Source organism: Saccopteryx leptura, chromosome 1, assembly GCF_036850995.1.
Source record: "Saccopteryx leptura isolate mSacLep1 chromosome 1, mSacLep1_pri_phased_curated, whole genome shotgun sequence".
Taxonomy (NCBI): domain Eukaryota; kingdom Metazoa; phylum Chordata; class Mammalia; order Chiroptera; family Emballonuridae; genus Saccopteryx; species Saccopteryx leptura.
The window spans coordinates 53,704,802-53,719,301 of NC_089503.1; the positions used below are offsets into that span (position 1 = coordinate 53,704,802).

The 14,500-nt window shown below is 43.6% G+C and overlaps 1 protein-coding gene and 1 pseudogene across 1 annotated transcript in view; one reads left to right on the forward strand and one right to left on the reverse strand.

Annotated features, from left to right (window-relative positions):
- Window positions 1-6,644, reverse strand: part of LOC136388000 (T-complex protein 1 subunit zeta pseudogene) — a 30,954-nt pseudogene extending 24,310 nt beyond the window's left edge.
- Window positions 6,645-12,273: 5,629 nt separating this feature from the next.
- Window positions 12,274-14,500, forward strand: part of DCHS1 (dachsous cadherin-related 1) — a 35,716-nt gene continuing 33,489 nt past the window's right edge. Inside the window, exon 1 of the mRNA XM_066366513.1 lies at window positions 12,274-12,526. The gene's annotated coding sequence lies outside the window, so the exon portion shown is untranslated. The remainder of the gene's footprint in view (window positions 12,527-14,500) is intronic.

Below are 14,500 nucleotides of genomic sequence, written 5' to 3' on the forward strand. Positions count from 1 at the left end.
TTCAAAACTAATGAATTTCTGGGTGTTGTTACAAGGTTTAACTTACTGGGTTTTTTTTATCTAAGTAGTTACATAACATTGATTTTAAAATATAAGGAGGGAGAAGAGACAAATATTCCAAACAGAAGTATTCCAAGTAATATACCACATATTATGTTATAATATATATAATACATTCCCCCTTCCAGAAGCTGGAGCTTAGTCTCTCCATTCCTGAACACTGGAGTTAGTAACTTACTCCCAAAGAACAGAATATGAAAAGAGAAAAAAAATGTAGCTTTACAGTAGAGAGACCTGGCAGACACAACCTTAACCAAATGGTCAAAGTTAATGTCACCAGTAATCATATATGTTGATATAATGTGCCTCCTGATACGATGTGATGAGGAGGGTACTTCCTCTCTGTGGCCCTGTTTCTCCCAGTCTAAGGGACATTCTACAAATGCTTGGCCAGTTCTCTTCAAAACTGTCAAGGTCATTAAAAAAAATGGAAAGACAGAAAAACTGTAACTGACCAGAGAAAACTAACCAAACATGATGACTCAATGCAATGTGGTATCCTGGATTGAATCCTAGTATATAAAAATGATATTAGTAAAAAGATCCCAAAAACATGGAGAAACCAGAAAAAAAGTTTACTTAATAGTGACGTGCCAAAATTAACCTCTTATTTTTAAGAGGTGTGACATAATTGTTTAAGATGTTACCATTAGAGGAAACTAGGTGAATGATATATGGGATCTCTCATACCATCTTTGCAACTTTTCTATAAATCTAAAATGACTCCAAAGTAAAAATTTAAAACATCAATAGAAGAGAATGAAGCAAAATAACATGAAAACTATGGACACAGAGAAATTCTTGACAGTGTTTGAGTTTCTGGTTCCATTAGCCAGCAATCTCCCAGGTTTGGTAATCTAAACCAGTGATTTTCAACTTTTTTTGTCTCATGGCACACATAAACTAATTACTAAAATTCTGCAGCACACCAAAAAATATATTACATTTTTGGCCAATCTGACAAAAAAAAATAGGTATAATTTTGATTCATTCACACCAGACAGCTATTGTTGTGTTGGCTGTTGTCATTTTTTAATTGGACAACCTAATAGAAAAGAGGTCAGGGCCCTGGCTGGTTGGCTCAGTGGTAGAGCGTCCGCCTGGCGTGCAGAAGTCCCGGGTTCGATTCCCGGCCAGGGCACACAGGAGAAGCGCCCATTTGCTTCTCCACCCCCCCCCCTCCTTCCTCTCTGTCTCTCTCTTCCCCTCCTGCAGCCAAGGCTCCATTGGAGCAAAGATGGCCCGGGCGCTGGGGATGGCTCCTTGGCCTCTGCCCCAGGGGCTAGAGTGGCTCTGGTCGCGGCAGAGCGACGCCCCGGAGGGGCAGAGCATCGCCCCCTGGTGGGCAGAGCTTCGCCCCTGGTGGGCGTGCCGGGTGGATCCCGGTCGGGCGCATGGGGGAGTCTGTCTGACTGTCTCTCCCCGTTTCCAGCTTCAGAAAAGAAAAAAAGAAAGAAAGAAAAGAGGTCAGTGCCCCTGACTGAACAGTCAGGTACTGCATGTTTTAAATGGTCTAAGCCTGATCAGTGGTGGCACAGTAGATGGAGTGTTGACCTGGAATGCTGAGGTCCCAGGTTTGAAACCCTGATGTGGCCAGCCATCACTGGCTTGAACCTGGGATCACAGGCAGGATCACTGGCTTGAGGTCAAAGGTCACTTGCTTGAGCAAGGAGTCACTGGCTCAACTTGAGCCCCCTGATCAAGACACATATGAGAAGCATGAACATTAAAGTGCCGCAAAAACTCTTGCAGCACACCAGTGTGCCTGCCACAAAACAGCAGTTGAAAATCGCTGATCTAAACCAACAAAGCTACCCTTGTTTCACAAACTAATTCAAAAAGGTTCCTTTCACATGCAATTAAGTTTTCACTCTTACAAATAGTCACTATTGTTTCACTGTCACTTTCTCCTTATCTCACTCTGGCCTGGATTCTTTCCCCTCTTTTTCTTTTCTCCTCTTTGCTAGTTTCACTTATTATCCTCAAACCTTATTCATCTTATAATTAAAAGTTTGACCCTTTAAAAATAAATTCAATCCCTTTCATTTCCTCCATCCCTCTGTCCCTAGCAACTACCATTCTATTCTGTTTCTATGAGTTTGGCTTTTTGTTTGTTTGTTTGTTTGCTTTAAGATTTCCTATATAAGTGATACCACACGGTATTTGCTTTCTCAGTTTGGCTTATTTTATTTAGCACAAAACCCCCCAGGTTTATCCATGTTGTCAAAAATGGCAGGATTTCCTTATTTTCTTTATTTTTATTTGATTTTAATCATTTAAATTTTGTCAATTACAGTTGATACACATTATTATATTAATTTCAGGTGTACAGCCTAGTGATTGGACAGTATATAACTTACTAAGTGATCATCCTGATAAATCTCATACCCATTGACACCATACATAGTTATTAGAATATTATTGACTATATTCCCTAAACCAGTGGTCAGCAAACTCATTAGTCAACAGAGCCAAATATCAACAGTACAACGACTGAAATTTCTTTTGAGAGCCAAAGTTTTTAAACTTAAACTATATAGGTAGGTATATTCCTTATCGAGGTAGCACCCACACGTGGTATTTTGTGGAAGAGCCACACTCAAGGGGCCAAAGAGCCGCATGTGGCTCACAAGCCACAGTTTGCCGACCACTGCCCTAGACTGTACTTTACATCCCCATGACCATTCTGTAACTACCAACTTGTACTTCTTAATCCCTTCACCTTTTTCACCTATACCTCCAAACTCCCTCATATTGGTCAAACTGTTCTCTGTACCTGTGAGTCAGTTCCTGTTCTGCTTTTTCATTTACTTTGATTTTTAGATTCAATTATTGATACCTATATATTTATTGTCATTTTATTGTTTATATTCCCCCTTTCTTTTCCTAAAGAAGATCCTTTAACATTTTATTAATACTGGTTGGTGGTGATGAGCTCCTTTAGCTTTTTCTTGTCTGGGAAGTTCTTTATCTGTCCTTCAATTTTGAATGATAGCTTTGATGCATAGGGTAATGTTGGTTGTCGATTCTTGTTTTTCATCACTTTGAATACTGCTTGCCACTGCTATCTGACCTACAAAGTTTCTGTTGAGAAATCAGCAGACAATCTTACGGGAGCTCCCTTGTAAACAATTAACTGCTTTTTTTCTTATTGCTTTTAAGATTCTCTCTCTTTATCTTTAACTTTCGGCATTTAAAAAAAATTATTGCCAGACCTGTGGTGGCGCAGTGGATAAAGCGTTGACCTGGAAATGCTGAGGTTGCCAGTTCGAAACCCTGGGCTTGCCTGGTCAAGGCACATATGGGAGTTGATGCTTCCAGCTCCTCCCCCCCTTCTGTCTCTCCTCTGTCTCTTCCTCTCCTCTCTAAAATAAATTTTTAAAAAATTATTATTAAGTGAGAGGTGGGGAGGCAGAGAGACAGACTCCTGCATGTGCCCTGACTGAGATCCACCTGGCAAGCCCCTTCTAGGGTGATGCTCTGCTCATCTGGGGACTGCTGCCCCATTGCTCGGCAACCACGTTATTTTAGTGCCTGAGGCGAGGCCATGGTGCCATCCTCAGTGCCCAGGGCCAACTTGCTCAAATGAGCCATGGCTGTGGGAGGAGAGAATGAGAGAAAGAGAAAGATAAGGGGGGACTGGTGGAAAAGCAAATGGTGGCTTCTCCTGTGTGCCCAGACCGAGAATCAAACCTGGTACTTCCACATGCCAGGCCAACACTCTTCTGCTGAGTCAACTGGCCAAGGCCTAACTTTTGGCATTTTAATTATGATGTGCCTTGGTGTGGGTCTTTTTGGGTTCATCTTGTGTAGAATTCCAGGCACTTCCTGGATTTGTGTGCTTGTTTCTTTTCTTTTACCAGGTTAGGGAAGTTTTCTGTCATTTTTTCAAATAGGCTTTCCATTTCTTCCTTTCCCTCTTTTCCTTTCAGAACCTCATGATGTGAATGTTGGTAAACTTGAAATTGTCCCAGAGACACCTTACATATTCTTATTTTTTTTTCTATTCTTTTTTCATTTTGCTGTTCTGATGGAGTGTTTTCTGCTTCCTTGTACTCCAAATTGCTGATTTGATTCTCCACATTATCTATTCTATTCTTGATTCTCTGTAAATTAATCTTCATTTCTGACTGGTTCTTTTTATGGTTTCTATGACTTTTTTCATGCCGTTGAAGTTCTAAGTTCCTTGAGCATCCTTATTTTGTTTTGAACTGTGTATCTCAGGGGTAGTCAACCTTTTTATACCTACCGTCCACTTTTGTTTCTCTGTTAGTAGTAAAATTTTCTAACCTCCCACCAGTTCCACAGTAATGGTGATTTATAAAATATGGAAGTAACTTTACTTTATAAAATTTATAAAGCAGAGTTATAGCAAGTTAAAGCATATAATAATAATTACTTACCAAGTACTTTATGTCGAATTTTTGCTAAGTTTGGCAGAATAAATCTTTATAAAACAACTTACTATAGTTAAATCTATCTCTTTATTTATATTTTGGTTGCTCCGCTACTGCCCACCATGAAAACTGGAATGCCCACTAGTGGGCGGTAGGGACCAGGTTCACTACCACTGGTATATCTGATAGTTTGCTTCCTTCCATTTCATTTAGTTGTTTTTCTGGAGATTCCTCCTGTTCTTTTATTTTGAACCTGCTTGTTTGTCTCCACATTTTGGCTGCTTCCTTATGTTTGTTTCTATGCACTAGGAAGAGCCGCTACATCTGCTGGATTTGGTAGAGTGGCCTTGAGTATTAGGTATACTGTAGGGCCCAGTGGCACAGCTTCTTCTATCACCCAAGCTGGGAACTCCAGGTGCGCCTCTGTGTGGGCTGTGTGCACTGTCCTATTGTATTTCAGTCTTGATTGCTGTTGGCATCACTGAGAGGGATTGACACCAGGCCAATTGACTTTGAGGACCAACTGTGACATTAGCAGAGGAGCTGCTGTGCAGGAGTTAACCCAGTCCCCATGTGGCTTCTTCTTTAAAATTTCTAATTGTAGGACTTCCGTTCAGCTAGATTGCAGGCAATTCTGAATGATAGTTGTTCTGAGGTTTAGTAATAGTTATGTGGTTGTGGAAGGATTATATTACCACATTAATCTATACTCCATCTCAACCAGAAATCCCCAGGATTTCCTTATTTCTGAGGGCTGAATAATATTCATATCAATATATATATGAATATATATATATATCTCACAATATATATATATATCTCACAATATATATATATATCATATTTCCTTTATCCATTCATCTTTTGACAAATCAGGTTGTTTCCATGTCTTCGCTGCAAAGAGCATGGGGGACAGATTAGTTTTTTCAGGTAATGATTTCATTTTCTTCAGATATATAACTAGAAGTGGGATTTCTGGATCATATGGTTAGTTTTACTTTTAATTTCCTCAGGAATTTCTATACTGTTTTCCACAGTGGCTATACCAGTTTACATTCCCAACAACTATGTTCAAGGGTTCACTGTTTCTCTGAATCCTCACCAGCATGCATTATCTCATGTTTTAAAAAAAAAATAGTATACATCCTAATAGGTGTGAGGTGATAGTTTATTATGGTTTTGATTTGTAGTAACCTAATGATTAGTGGGGTAGAACACCCTTCCATGTACCTGTTAGCCATATATAGATATCTTCTTTGGAAAAAAATATGCATTAAATTCTTTTGCCAATGGTTTTTCTTTGGGTTATTTGATTTTTTGCTATTGAGTTGTATAAGTTACTTGTATATTTTGAATATTAACCCCTTATCAGATATGTGATTTGCAAATATTTTCTCCCGTTCCACAGGTTTTGTTTTTTTTTTGTTTCCTTTGCTGTACAAAAACTTTTTAGTTTGATATAGTCCCATTTGTTTATTTTTGCTTTTGTTTTCTTTGCTTTTTATGTCAAATCCAAAAAATCATTGCCAAGACCAATGTCCAGGAGCTTACCTCCTATGCTTCCAGTTTCAGTTACAGGTCTTACCTTCAAGTCTTGAGTCTATTTTGAGCTAACTTTTGTGTAAGGTGTAAGATAGTGGCCCAGTTTTAGTCTTCTGCATGTGGATATCAAGTTTCCCCAATACCATTTTTTAAAGAAACTATTATTTCCTCATTGTGTATTCTTAACTCTTTTGTTGAAAATCAATTCATATGTATGGGTTTAATTCCAGACTCTATTCTGTTCCATTGGTTTATGTGTCTGTTTTTATGCCATTGTCATACTGTTTTTATTACTAAAACTTTGTAATATAGTTTAACATCAGGAAATGTGACACCTCCAGCTTTTTTCTTCTCCTCCTCCTTTCTTTTGATCCATAAGATCATCATCATCAATAATTCCAAAATCTAATGGAGACCTGTCTGACCTCATCTTACTGTGGTCTTTTTATTCTGTTGACAACCCTCATTCTAGTAGCTATTTCTTTTGGTGGCTTCTATGATAACACATTGGACTCTCGTCTTCAATTCTTACCTTGTTAGCTGTTTCTTCCCAAACTCCTTCAAGGCTCTTGTTTTGTTATCACCCTTCAAAGACTTCCCAGACCTCCTTCTCACTACTTGTTCTCCATAGGTAGCCACATCCATTCTCATGGGTCCACTTAACCACCTATAAACTAAACTGGTGGCTCTAGAATATCTATGCTCATGTCAACTGTCTCTTTTGATTTCCAAATTTTATACTCAACCACCTACTAGATATCTTCATTTGGATATGGCACTTGCATCTTAAAATCATCATGTCTAAAAACATCATTATCTTCTCTCTCTCCTTGCTAAATAGCTTCTCCTTTGTTTCCCAACTTCAAGCGTAACATCACTAATGTATGGTCCAGAAATAAGGAAGACATCTTAGAATCCTTTCTTGCCACCACTCCTCAATTCTAGTCAGCCACCAAGTTGTAGTTTTATCTATTACTCCTCTTTTCTAATCCTACTATCACTTAGTTTAGATCTCAATATAAACTAAGTAATTGAAACTGACACCTAACTGATGTCTCTGACCTTCAATAATGCAGCCAAAATGATGTCAACATCACATAACCTGCTCATTGTGCTTCCCTTATTAAACCTATCCATGACTCTTCTGAGCCTGGGCCCTTTGCATATATGTAATACCCTCTATGAGTTGAACCTATTTATCTTTCCTGATTCCTCCTTTCACACTAGTCCATATGCTCTATACTTGAGCCAAAACAAGCCACTCAGGACCACCATCACACCACACCTCCTTGGCCAGAAGCAATTTTATTTCATGCCCTTGATTTGAACATGGTACTATTACTTATGCTGCCTGAAAGTCCTTTCTCCAACTTCTTCCTCTGCTATGCTTTGATTCATTCTTCAGGATCAAGATCCCCTGTCATCTCTGGGATATCATTTGCTGACATCCTAACCCTAGACTGGGTTAGAAATCCCCTCTATGACCACAATCCCATGCTTTTCTCTGTCATTACACTTCTCAGGGATAGTCTGCAGATCTGTTTTCACAGCTTGCCATGAACTCCTCAGTCAAATCTTCACTATGTACTTTAAGTATAAAATCGGCACACAGTGGACACTTACGTGTGTCTTCAATAAATAAATAAAGCAAAAAATACATTTAGGTAAAATTTGTCTCAAAAAAAGGAAGAAAATTTAGGTTCTCCTATTTTAAAAACTTTATGACCCCCTAAAACACCTGTCCCCTCCCCGAGTGTAGATCTCTCTCCTTCCTTGTTGTCAAGCCTCTTTAAAGAATGGTCTCCAAGTTTTAGTTCCCTTACTTTCCCTAGTTTCCCCTTTAATATTCCAGCTGCACCCCCCCACACACCTCAGTTGTCTCCAAGGTCACCAGTGTCTGCTCTTTCACCAAATCCAGTGGATACCTTTCAGCCCTTACCTCCCTGGCCTTCTCTGTGTCATCTGATCCTGATGACCACTCTCTGCTTCAAGGCTTCTTTATTGGCCATTCCCTTAGTCAGTGGCACCACTAACCTCCCTTTCTTCTCCTTCTCTGGCCATTCTTTCTCACATTCCTTTGAAGGCTGCTCCTCCTCTCCTCAACCTTTAAATGTTTGAGCTCCTCAGGTCCTAGATGCCCTTCTCTTCCAATGAACATGCTGTTCCTGGACAATCTTATTCATTCCCTTAGCTTCATTTACCATTTATTACATATGCCATATGTAAGGCTACCCAAACCTAAGGTGATTCCTCATTTTTCCAAGGAGAAAATAAAACCTGAAAATTAATACATTTAAGAATGAGGATGAGACCCTGGCCAGTTTGCTCAGTGGTAGAGCATCGACCCAGCATGTGGAAGTTTGGGTTCAATTCCCAGCCAGGGCACACAGGAGAAGTGCCCATCTGCTTCTCCACCCTTCTCCTTCTCCTTTCTATCTCTCTCTTCCCCTCCCGAAGCCAAGGCTCCACTGGAGCAAAGTTAGCCCGGGTGCTGAGGACGGCTCCATGGCCTCCACCTCACGCACTAGAATGGCTCTGGTTGCAACGGAGCAATGCCCCAGATGGGCAGAGCATTGCCCTCAAGAGGGTTTGCCAGGTGGATCCCAGTTGGGCGCATGCGGGAGTCTGTCTCTCTGCCTCCCTGCTTCTCACTTCAAAAAAATACAAATAAATAAATAATTTTTAAAAAGAATGAGGATGAAACAACTTACTTCTATTACTTATTAGACTTTTCCAGCCACCTTACACATTTTCCAGAATGGATGCCCTTCTCTCCAATCAAGTGAAGAGTGTGGGAGAGAACACAGCACAATTTGAACCTACACATTACGCAGTCATTGGAAATTTTATCCCAAGTCACAAGTCCCATTTGCATCACACTTGGGCAGTGGTTTTTGGTCTAAGTCCTGTAAGAGTATACTCATGATCTCAAAAAATCACTTAATATTTTGTCATTTTAAAATAATTTTTATAAATTGTTCCCACTTATTGGAGAGAGAGAGAGAAGAAGGGAGAAGGGGGGAAGTAAAAGAGAAAGGGGGAGAGAAAGAGAGAGACATCAACTCGTTTCACCTAGTTCCATTTAGTTGTGCACTCATTAATTGCTTCTTTTACATACTTCGAACAGGGGTTGAATGAACATGTGACCTCTGGTTTACCAGGTCATTGCTTTATCCACTGAGTCACTCAGCCAGAGCATAAAATAATTTTATATTGTTAATTTTTTTTTTTTACTGAAGTATAACATTTATACAGAAAAGTGTTCAGCTCAATGAATTGTCAGCCATATAACATCACTCAGGTCAAGTAATAGAACATTTCCAGCATCCCAGAAGCCTCTCTCAAGTACTACTGAACTACTTTTTAGAACAACCTTTTATAAGTATTTATAGAGGCCCTGGCTGATTGTCTCAGTGGGAGAGTGTTGTCCCGGTGTGTGGATATCAAAGATTCAATTCCCAGTTAGGGCACACAAAAGCGCCCATTGGCTTCTCCATCCCTCTCCCTCTCTCCTCTCTCTCTCTCTCTCCCTCCCTCCTGCAGCCATGGCTTGATTGGAGTGAGTTGGTCTGGGGGCACTGAGAATGACTCCATGCCCTCTGCCTCAGACACTAAGAAGAGCTTGGTTGCTGAGCAACAGAGCAAAGCCTCGGATTGGCAGAGCATCACCCCCTAGTGAGTTTGCTTCGTGGATCCCAGTCCCGTGCATGCAGGAGGCTGTCTCTCTGCCTCCCCTCCTCTCACTGAATTTTTCTTTTTTATCTAAAAAGTGTTTATAGAGACACCCAACATATGCAGTTGTGAAGTCATACTATCAGGAATAGTAACCAAAGCTGTTAAATTATTTTGACCATGGATTCTGTGGCATGTGACCTATACAAGTACTTGAAATAGTATTGCTCAGGACATTTCACGTTAATGAGTTAGCCCAAACCGTAAAAATAGTATGTATTGAGCACTTACAATGCACTAAGTACATAGTGTGTCTGTAAAGTCAGGGTGCATTTTTGACCAGTCACAGGAAAGCAACAAAAGATGATAGAAATGTGAAATCTGCACCAAATAAAAGGAAAACTCTCCCAGTTTCATACCTATTCAGTGCAGTTCAATGTAGGCTCATGCATAGATTTTTAAGGGCTCCTTAGGTAGCTATCCCGTATAGCCTCTACAGACTCGTCATTGACTGATGGCCTACCAGAACAGGGTTTCTCCACCAAACTGCCGGTTTCCTTCAACTGCTTATCCCACCAAGTAATGTTATTCCTATGTGCTGGCACTTCGTTATAAATGAGCCAATATTCACGTTGCACTTTGCTCACGGATACGAATTTAGCGAGCCACAGAACACACTGAACTTTCCTCTGTACCGTCCACATCTCAACTGGCATGGCCGTGGGCTGCCCCACTGTATACACGGTGTTACATCATCATCTGCACATGCGCACATGCTGCCACATCATCCTACAGAAACTGGGAGGGTTTTCCTTTTATTTGGTGCAGATTTCACATTTCTATCATCTTTTGTTGCTTTCCTGTGACTGGTCAAAAGTGCACCATGACTTTATGGACACACTGTAGTTTACATATATTAAATATTTTAACCCTCAGCCCCACTTTATAGATGAAAAAGTGAAGCAGAGACAGGTTAAGTAATTTTCCAAAAGCCACACAGCTTAAAAATGGCAGAGTCTGGACCCAGGCCAGGCAGTCTGGCTCCAGAATCCACAAACTTAGTCACCATACCATACTGCTCTATCCAGTGGTTTGTTGTTCAAAATAAAGTAAATGAGAGCAAACCCTGTAATATAAGAGACTTTGTAAGATGTCAAATATAAGGTTACTCCCTCTATCCTGAGGGATGATTTGGGGAAAACAAAAAAAGGAAAAACCTCACCCTATATTCAAGTTTATACGGTATTTGCAGAAGACTCCCAAATATTTATTTCCATCTCAGACAGCTCTTCTAAACTGCAGATCTATCTACCCAACTGGCACTTCAAAGTCAGCAGCCCAAATGGAAAGCCATCATCTTTCTATATCTTCTCCCTACAAGTTGCTCTAGTACGATGAATATCGCCACCATCCACCCAGCTGCTCAAGCCAGAAACCTGAATCTTATCAAAGACTCCAGACTCTCCTTTACTCCTCTCTTTCAAAATCACATTCCCTTCTTTTTTAACTGAAATTTTGTCTCTATCCCCAGAAATTCATGATTTCTATGTGCCATTTGAATAAGTCTCAAATCCAGAATACCTTTGAACTCACACCTACTCACAGTCATAAAGATAGAAGAGGAGGATTCAAAACTCTTCTAGTTAGTTCTTCAGTACTCTCTGCTGCTGTCTGAATCCACTTCTCCCCATTTTCTCTACCAAGTTAGCCCCTCAAGTCCCTTCTACCTCCTTGCTCAGATTCCAACTCAATTTCCTCCTCTGGGGAGTTTATGAATTAAACAACCATCCCTAATCTGTGTTCCAATACCCTCCATCCTATCCCTAGCCTCAAGTTTGAGGAGAAAGAAGGAGTGAGGGAAAGAAAACTAGGCAATGAAGAGGGAAAAGGGATAAAGAGAATGGGAGAAATACAAGTGACTAGGGGGAGGGAATGGGGTGATTAAGAAAGAAGAGGATGGGAAAGAGGAGGACCGGGACAGGTAACAGAAGGGAATGGGGAGAAGGTGGCAGAAGCGGGTGATGAGCAGACAGGGAGAAAGGGACATGGAAAAGGGGTTGGGAAGAGAGAGATGACGAGAAAAGATGGGAAAATGGGCTGGGAGGAGACAGGGAAGGGAGAAGGGCATAAGAGAAGAATTGGGGGGCGAGAAGAGATGGGGAAAGGGGGTGAGGAGAAGATAGGGAGAAAGAAAGAATAGAGAAAAAGGGTCGATAAAGAGAAGGGTTGCGCGAGTGGGAGAATAGGACAGTGAGGGAGACGCGGGGACGAAGAAGGAGCAGGGGCTTGGAGAGAAGATGGAAAGGGAGGACGAGGAGAAGGGGACAAGGAGAGGAGACGTAAAGAACGGGATGGGAGGAGGGGCCGGGGCGCAGTGGCCGGGAAAAGGGAAGGGAACTGGGACGGCGTAGAGCAGGGGCCGGATCCCGCTCTGGGGACTGGGGCCGGGAAGTGGAGGGGCGGAGAAGGCCGGCCGGGTGCTAGGGGCTCCGCGGCACCGAGCGCGGGTGGGGGCGGAGGCGGGGGCTCCGCGGGCCGAGGGGCGGGGGCTCGGGTTACCGCGGAGGGCGGGGGCGGGAGGGGACGGCGGGGGCGCGGGACGCGGCGGCGGGGCTCGCATCCTCCGCGGGGCGGCTGTGGAGGAGGCGGCGCCCCGGCGGCGGCGGCGGACCGACCGACCGACGGCCAGGGGCACGAGGAACGACGGCCGGCTTCCCGTAGCTGATCGCGGACCCGGAGACGGCAGCGGCGGACGATGCGCCGCCCCAGGCCCTGCGCCGCCGGGCGCTGCCCGGGGGGCTGACCGCGGCCGGACCGCACCCCAGGACCGGGCGGGAGAGCCGCGCTGCGCCGAGGTCAGTGTCCGCGGCCGCCCAGCCCGGCCGGCCTCTCCGGGGCGGCGGCGGCGGCGGCACAGCCGGGGGCTTTGTTCTGAGCTGGAGACAATGGGGTGGTGGGGGGTGTATGGGCCTGCGGGACGAGGGCGAGCGTGAACGTGAGCGCGGGGGCAGGGCCGGGGGGGGGGGGGGGTCTTTGTGTGCGTGTGTCATGGAGTTGGGGTGTGTGTTGGGGTGAGTGTGCTGGGGGTGCGGGCAGGGTGTGTGTGTGCTACTGCGAGTGTGAGTGCATGGGTTGTGTGAGTCAGTGCGTGTCACTAGGAGGTTGTGTGGCTGTGTGTGTGCTGGTCGCGTGTGTATGTGCGTGTCATTATGAGGGTGTGTGTGTTAGAATGAGTGTGTGTCATGGTGTGCGAGTCCCTGTGAGGGAGTGTTTGTGTGAGTGCATGTGTGTGTGTGTTGCTGCCATGTGTCAGAATGTGGAGGATTGGATGTGTGACAGACAAACTGAGAGAGAGACAAAGAAACTGAGGAGAGGAGAAGTAAAGAGAATCAGGAAAGAGACAGTCAAAGCCTGAAGTGGAGGCTGGTCATCCCAGGCGACGTTCTGAGTTAGGGTCCAGGACACCTCCATCAGAATCCTGTGCAGGGGACGGAGGAAGGTCACCGCAGGCCTGGTTCCACGTGGAGGGGGTGGGGAGAAGGTCTAGGAGCACAATGAACTCAGTGTGGCCTGGGCTGGGCCCGAAGCCACAGGAGTCATAGGCCAGAAAAATATTGTCGTTTGTATCAACTCCTCAAATACCCACAGGGGACATAGTCATAGCCCTACTCAACCCACAGGGGACACAGTCCCAGGCAACACATACTCACAAAAATGTCTTCAAAGACATCACACACCCCAAGGAAACACTGTCAGAGCCAACACGCATCTAAGGAAGATGCTCTCGGGACAACACGCACACTCAGCAGAAGTGATACAGCCAATACATTCCCACAGGATCATTGTCAAAACCAGCACATACTGTGGGAGGCACTGTCACAGTAATACACATCTACTGGAAACATTGTCACAGTCAACCCATCATCTAGGTTATAGTTCATCAGAGCTGCTCATATAACACAGGTGTCCCAGAGACTTGACACTTACTGGAAGCTGTGCTGCAATCACCCTTACCACACACCCACTTGTACAAACCCATAGGACAGTGGTCCCCAACCCCCGGGCAGTGGAATGGTACCGGTCCGTGCGCCATTTGGTACCTGTTCACAGAGAAAGAATAAATAACTTACATTATTTCCGTTTTATTTATAGTTAAGTCTGAACGATGTTTTATTTTTTAAAAATGACCAGATTCCCTCTGTTACATCATCCAAGATTCACTCTTGATGCTTGTCTCGGTCACGTGATACATTTATCTGTCCCACCCTAAAGGCCAGTCGGTGAAAATATTTTCTGACATTAAACCAGTCCGTGGCCCAAAAAAGGTTGGGGACCACTGCCATAGGGGACAGACTTTTAGGTGACATGCACACACCAGAGTGAGCCATCCCAGCTGTTAAATAAATTATGATGCTCAAACCATTACTTCTCATCCATAGACTGCCGGGCTTACCTTCTTATCTCCTGAGAACTTGGGGGCCTGGATCAGTCTTCCCCTCACCTTATATCCTGCCATGGTTCTAAGTGTCCCTCCAAAACCCCAGCCTCACAGTTTCTTGCTCTCCTTAGCTCATGTTATCTTTTTCTTCCCTCCCAGGACCACTCTGTAGAACTGGTCCATCTCTAAAATTCCATACTTCTGCATTCCACTCTCTGCCCAGAGCCTCCTGTGTCCTTCCAGTTTTCAGCTGCTCACACTTCCATTATAATTAGTTTTTAACCTTTCATCCTCATACCGGCCTCTTGCCCATGACCTCTTTGCTTTCTCCTAATTGCCCCTCCCTAGCTTTGTGCTCTTCTTCCAATTTATACACCCAGGACCATCCTTT